The 7,393-nt window shown below is 45.3% G+C and overlaps 1 long non-coding RNA gene across 1 annotated transcript; it reads left to right on the forward strand.

Annotated features, from left to right (window-relative positions):
• The first annotated feature begins 261 nt into the window (after positions 1–261).
• Positions 262–7,393, forward strand: LOC121068304. The gene is made up of 3 exons (XR_005818791.1): positions 262–3,584; positions 3,957–4,278; positions 7,270–7,393. It is a non-coding gene; the product is annotated as an uncharacterized LOC121068304 (long non-coding RNA).

Genomic DNA, 7,393 nt, shown 5'->3' on the forward strand with positions numbered 1-7,393 from the left:
GGAGTGATGAAAAAAAAAAAAAATCTACCTTGTATTTCCTTAAGAAGTCTCCACAGGTGCAATTAACAAACTGAGCAGCTGCCTTAGCAAACTGGAGCAAATTACTGCTAGCTTGAGCCACTCTGCAACCCCATGCTGCCTTGCTTTAACAGGAATGGAGATGACAATGAGGTTCAGAGACAGTCACAATGTACAATCTAGGCACAAATTCCTATCCAGAGGAGTACAGACAGCTTAATAACCATTCTGTTACATGCTCATGCTCCAGAACTGCACCTATTTTCATAAATATCCCATAGCAGTTTCTCAGAGAGTGATAAAATGTGGGTAAACTGTGGTAAATCTCATCCTCAGGGTACAGATTTGGTAGCAAGGTAATAATTAAGGATAACCAGATGGCAAAGAGGGTGGTTCTGTTTAGCTTTCCAACATGAACAGAACATCTGTAGCTGCTGAACAAAGCATTAGTTTTGCAGTATGCATAATTAGCTGATAGAGATCTAGATACACAATACCTCCGAGACCTTGATTTTTAGGGTAAAGAAAAAGGATTTAGACATGTATATGTACACCTACTAACCACTAACAGGTACAGTAGGTAGGTTTTTGTTTGGGTTTGTCTTAAGCGGCGATACACTACTTCATGTTTCCATGGGTAAAGCAGGTGTTGGTGCAGGTAGGAAAAATTTTCTATTATGAGCAGTTTCAGTTCAGTCACAGAGCACACATACTGAACCTGGCGTGCTTGAAACCAAGAGGGAAGTGGTGGTATCCTTCACCATCAACAACCTGCATGCAGGCTTTGACGGTGTGGGGACTGCATTAACCAGTAATGCCATACTTCTCTGTCTGCAGCTGATGTGGCTTCTGCTCCTGTGCAGCTTACGCTTCCTCTAGGAACCGCTCTTAAGCCAACTTTGCTTTTCACATCAGGTTCCAACTCAGTTTCCCAGACACTTGGAGATGGCTCGGTGCATCATGGGGAGATACGTCAGCCTACACGTTAGGTGGCCAGCGGGGCTGGCTTGGCTCCCTCTGCCCCTCCCGGAGCCAGGGGAGGCTCCCAGGCTCGGTGACCCCAGGGAGGATCCTGTGAGCCGTGCCCAGCGCCGGGGGAGGCCATCCTGGAGGCCAACACACAAAGGCCTCACCTCGCCCAAGCACACCTGGCCAGAAGCAGGACCTCCCATCCGAGCTGCTGCCTGCATTGCCTCTGCAGCCGGCGGCAAGAGAGGAGGCAGCGCTGGCTGATTCATCCCACTTAAGCCAGGTACAGGGGTAGGTGGGATGAATCACTGTCTGGCACTGCCCCCATTGACCGCAGGAGAAATTAGGCAATGAACTGAGGTGAGATGCTTCATTTTTAACTAAATCAGATTCAATTAATCCCACCCTCTGTTGCACTGTGATGAGGCAATCTAGCGATGGCAAATTGTTTGAAAAGAGAGACTTTTCCTCGCCTCAGAAAAATGAGATCACTTTGTTATTTGTTTTCCAACCATGCTATTTGTTCTGAAGTGTGGATCACAGTTCTCTAATACTGCAGGTAAAATGAGAGGAGACATCTAAATCACTGATGCAATATTGCCAATTGTTTGTATCATATTGCTGGTCTCTAGCAAGTATGTGCTGTTTCTTGAAGCCTTGGGCATTGAAAACAAATGAGAAAAGCACCTTCCTTTTTAATATAAACCAGAACTTTATACTTCTGGTCATCTGGAAAACAAGCATGAAAAAGCACAATTTGAGTGTTCTATACAAGAAAAGAAAAAAAAAGGCAAATAAAAAGTACTGTGGAAATATTAAAAAAGAAAGAAAGAAAAAAGGAACAGCTGTCCTTCATTTTAATCTAGTTTTCAAGCCTGACGCATGATTTTCTCCCTTTTGCTTCTACTAGTTTTGCTGATGACCCATACGTCTACAAAAGAATGAACCCTAAGATAGTTTGCAAACATACAGTTAAAAAAAAGAAAAAGAAAAAAAAAAGACCTTGAGCTGTAAATTCCATTACAGCATTGTCAATGAACGGCACCAAAAACATTAGCTTTGCACCTGCTCCTTTATGAGCTGGACACTCCAGGGTTTCTGTTCTATTTTCTTCCACACACGGCAGGGGCCATGTGCAAATGTGCGAGTCCATCTCTGGCTGCTTCTTGTTCGTTGGGCTGTTGCGTGAAAGCAGAATAGAGTTCAGAAAGGTTCCCTGGCCTTCTGCGTTTCCCTGCACTGCATCAGATGGGGTCCCAGGTCATGTGGAAGAGTCACACAGCACTGAGTAAGACAAAATAACCCTGCATTGGCTTGTTACCTCTTCAGTTACCCATTCCTTCGGGCCTCAAGGCTCTATCATCAGCTGCAGGTAAAAGCCTTCTTTCCCCCAAAACAGGAAAATCTACAGAATTTCAGCATGGGACTTAGTGTTCAGTCCAACTCTTGAGGAAGCTGGTAAAAGTAAGTCTTTAATAATGAAGATTAACCAAACAGTGTATCTTAGATTTTAAAGGATGATTGATTTAGGACAGCACAACCTTCCCCACGGCAAGTAGCATGTAGCAGTTGCAACTCTCATCTCAGAAGCAAAGCTTCATAAGCATAAGAATGATGAAGTAGGAGTCCAAAAGGTTTCTCTTACAGTTTTGCTGACTTCTAGTTAGGGTTGCTAGTACCTGTCATTCTTAAAATGAGATTGGGAAGGGACTTGGTGGAGGAGGAGCACTCATATTGCCCAGTGATTGGAGATCCATGAGCAGGGCTCATGCCTTTACAGCCAATTTCTGTATTATTTGGGCAAGCCACTGCTATCCCAGTCTTTGTTAAGTAGCAGTATTTGAAATGGACCTATTCTGCTCAGTCTTTCATGGATGGTGGATAGTTTAAATAATCTTAGAAACATTCCGAAATTCTGCAAGGCAAGAAATTATCCATGGTGCAAAGTATGACTAATGTTTGTGTGAGTCATTGAATGTGTTACTGAAGACAGTTTAAGAGAAACGAATATGCAGAAAAGAAGGCTGACCCTGCAAAACCCGCAGATCTCCTGTGGTGTGAACCCTGGATGTGAGCACACCAAATGGTGAGCTGGGATTTTCCCAAGCATCCCGCCACAGCCTGCTTCTGCTGGGATGCAAAATGCCCACTGCCAGGCCACGGCTGAGGGCTTTGGAAGCCCCTCCATATCTCCTCGTGATGTGTGGAGAAGCAGGAGAGCCTGGAAGTGAAAGACAAAAGGCAGCTTGCCCACCAGCAGAGGAAATGTAGGGTCCATGATGCTCTGGCTGGCCACGCTGCGCACAGAAGCCTGCTGATGGAGAGCTGACCCTGGCGAGCTGGCCATCTGGTACCCACAGCCTGCTGCAGCGGGGGGAAAGGAGAGCCCAGCAGCGCTGCGGCCAAACAGCCGGCAGCAGTGGCAGCCAGGGAAGCGGCCTTATTCTTTTGGCAAAAACCCCTCCGTGCATCCATCCATACGTATGCTCCCTCACCCACCCCGTCTGAATGAAAAATCAGGGCCTTCCTGACATGAGGCAGCGCACGCCAGATGCTGAGCAGTCAACAAGACAGATGCTGCCAGGGGGACAAAAGAGGTAATCATATAAATACTTAAAAGCTCTTTTTAATCAAAATGCTCATTGTCCTTTTTAAAAGGAAGGTACTTTTTAATAGCCATTTAATTCCCTTCGAAGGCGAGGAAGGGGCGGAGGAAATATTTCTTTATGAGGCATTATTTTGCTTTCATAAATGCAGTAACTTAGCTGAAACTTTCTTCCTTTTATTTTCTTTTTTTTTTTTTTTTTTTTTTGCCTGTGGGAGCATATAAGGATAGAAAACTTGGGGCTGACAGTCTCCACTATTTGCTTTTGCTGTTTATTTCCATATTTATCTGTAATACTTCCAATGACTGCCAGCCCTGCTTGTAAGGGCGTATAGACAATAAACCTATTCTTTCCCCCTTACAGAGTGAGGTTGGAGGGGAAACGCCTGCCTCCCTAAGGAGAGGAACAGCTGTCTTTGGGAACGGCAGCATCAGCTTTCCCCTTCTCGACTGCACAGAGGAAAGGCAAAGAGCAGCAGGACGTGGCATCCCAAGTCAGAAGCACTTGCATGCTCCCTCCCAGCCTCCCTGCATGCTCCCCTCTCCCTGTGAGGATGCTGGCACTGATCTCGAGCCTGCCATCGTCCCAGGGGATGACACCATCTGCAGCGAGGCTGATGAATGAGTCTCTGAGCGCCAGCGGCAGGCGGCACAGACAGCACCCGGCCTGCTCAGCTGAGGCGGAGGTAATGATGGGGGAAGAAACCTAGTTTTGTCATTGTGCCTCTTCCTGAGCACAACCCAGTCAAGTGTTACCCTACCTCTTTCATTTGTGAACGCAGCTCCCATGACAGTTCCCACAGCAAACACACCGCTGGCGGTGCCAGTTTCTGTGCACAGCTCTGCTCTGAGTCCTGCCTTTGGATCCGACAGGGCCTAACTAGGCTCAGCTACAGTGCCTTGCTTCTGGCATGTAAATAGCACGAGGTCAGTGTCACCTCTTATTTCTCACAGCCTGTCTTGCCTGTGCGTTAAGCACCTCTTTGCCATGGCACAAGCAATTCAGAAAGGTGCATCTGGCTTAATCGTCACAGACAGGATCAGTGCTGGAGCTCTTTGGGATTTATTTCCCCTTTCCCTCAGAAAGCAATGCCAGACTCTTACCTGATGAGGGATTTTGCCAAACCCGAAGGAAAGCTTGCAATGTGGCCCAGGATGATTACTCAGGAGCGTGTCCCAGATGTGTCACGGCTCCATGACTGATGGCTGCCAGATGGTGGCTCTGGAGAGGGCAGAAGCAGGTACTATTTTAGCATATTTTTGTCTACCGTGACCCCTTTCGAAGAAGGTGGACACGTGTTAAGCAAGAGGCAGTGTCCCTGGAGATGCCAGGTTAAATGCAGGGCCCCAGGAACGTCCCATTTCAGCTTGCATCACCAGCGCACACTTTCTAAACTCTGCCCCAGGATTGTGATGGCTGGTCCCCCACCTACCTAGAGCAAAGTGGAAAAAAGAGGGAAGCCAGGCTGCACCCATCCTGACAGGAGCTGAATCTTTGCATCACACAAACCCTCACAAAACCCTCTACTACAGGAACCACAGCAAGAACTGGTGGCATCCATACCAGTGAGAACAGGGACTGTTCCCTCACTGGCAAGCAGGGGATGTTTGGGTGGCATGGCAAGGGCACTGCCAGCTCCCAGGGACTTCTCCCATCTGAGAGGGTTTTGCACTTGGACCAGCCTCCAGGGTTTCAGCCATCACAGTTCAGGTTTCTTCACAGCATCGCTCTGTGTATAGGAAGTGTCATTCAGAATGCAGTCACAGTGCAGGAAAATATTAGGAAAACACCAGCTGATATGGATAATTAGCATATTGAACAACTGCTGCTTGATTTCACACACAATACTCTTTCTTCTGAGGTAGTGCCCCTCCCAAATTGCTTAAAATCCACATGAAAAAGAATTTGCAGAAAATTTCCAGCAATATTATTTCATTTCTATTCAGAACAAGGGCTACAGAGGGAGATCGACAGCTAGCAACACCAACAGAGAGAAGCAGTTTGTCCTTCTGTGCAAACCTTGCTCCCAGCAGCTCGGGTGAAGAGACCAGCTCCTTTCATTAAAGACACCATGAAATACCAAAGGCCAAACTTTCCTGAGGCAGTAAATTTTGTGTCCTCCAGTCTATCCCATGCCTATGTTTCTGCACCAGGTGGAGGAAAGTGAGCACATCTCCTCCAGGGAAGCTCCTCAGCAGCTTCCTACAGGGTCAGACTTCATTCACCCTGATGTGAATGCTCAGGACTGGAGTGTCTTGAGTTATTTACTGGTACTAATTTATGTAATGAATGTAACTTTTTGTTCCCATTCATGAAGCCAGCACAAAGAGGAAGTGCCTTTTACAAGCATGTTCTTTCTTCACAAGAGTTTGCATTAGTTCATGGTTTGTTTTACAGCTAATAGCTCTGAGCATTAGCAGTCATTTGCTGTGCAACCTGTGACCAAAGCTGCTATCCCACTTCTTCTTCTTTGCTTGGGACAACCAAAGAATTACAAACAGGACTGTCATTTTCTCCCATTTGCTAATTACTGGCAAATAATAATAATAATAATAATAACAACAATTGCTGTGTAAATCTAGCATGAATTTTATGAGGTATTTAAAAATAGACTGGAGAGTGCTAACTGGGCACAGCTTTTTAGACTGCTGGTATTTATGATGTTTTGGTTTCTACAAACAATTCCAAAAGTGAGAACCCCTCCATGCCTGTAAAAGGCAATAAAAGGGACTAGAGGTACCAGCAACATGCATCAGCAGCTTTTATTTTTACAGGTATTTGTGAATACTCATTTGTTGCATTAACCAAAGGGTCTCCCCTCTTAATAGCTAAACAGAAGATGGCAAGTGGCAAGGCAGAGGAAACATTATCAGAAAGGCTGTGTGAAAAGTCTTCCAAGCAGATGGACAAGTTAGCAGAATTCTCAAAGCTTCTCCTCCTTGCTCTCTTGATGGTAGGGCACACACACCCCATATGCATGGAGGAGACAGTTGCATATTCCATCATCAATCCACCTAGTAATCCTCACCTCCTGCTTTTCCAGACAGCACCAGTGAAATGTCACAGACTCTGTTAAAGGCCTGACATAGACCTCACAACCTCTCCATCAAAGTCACATTCAATTCACTGGGAGATGGATCAAATCAGATTTTTCCTTGCTGTTGGCAACCTTTCACAGCTCTGAAACGCATCTCTTACAGGCTGTTTTCAGGTGCTGATGTTCAAGCCAGTGCAAAAACAAAGTCCGAGGAATGCGTGTATCTGCAGCAGCACATAAGATATTCAGCTGTTCTTTCCAGTTGGAGCCAGCTGATACCATGCTTCATTAACCTGCACAAAATTTGCAGTCTTCCCTCTTTCCCTAAGCAATAATTAACAGCTGAGTGCTGTAATGACTTTATGTTTTACTAAGACTTCATTTTTTACTAAATATAAAGCAGCACATTTACTAGCACATTAAGGAGTATTACCATCAATAATTAAAAACTGAACTACAACTGTCCAAATAAATGAAAAAAGCATATTTTATAATGCATGATTCTTGCTCTTATATTACATTTAGTCACTTCCTAATTTGCAACAGCTAGTGATTCACTGCAAATTAATGTTATTCTAATGCACATATGCTTTACAAATGAATCTTTAAACATCTGTTCTTCCCCTCTCTCTGGTAAAGGTACCTGTGAGTGCAACTGGGAGAGAAAGTGATCAGCCAGCAAAAAAGAATGAAGTGTAAAGAGACACACAGGAACCCCATAAAATACACAGGAAAAGTCCTGCTTCACCTGTCTTTTAACTAC

This window comes from Cygnus olor, chromosome 3, assembly GCF_009769625.2.
Source record: "Cygnus olor isolate bCygOlo1 chromosome 3, bCygOlo1.pri.v2, whole genome shotgun sequence".
Classification (NCBI taxonomy): Eukaryota; Metazoa; Chordata; class Aves; order Anseriformes; family Anatidae; genus Cygnus; species Cygnus olor.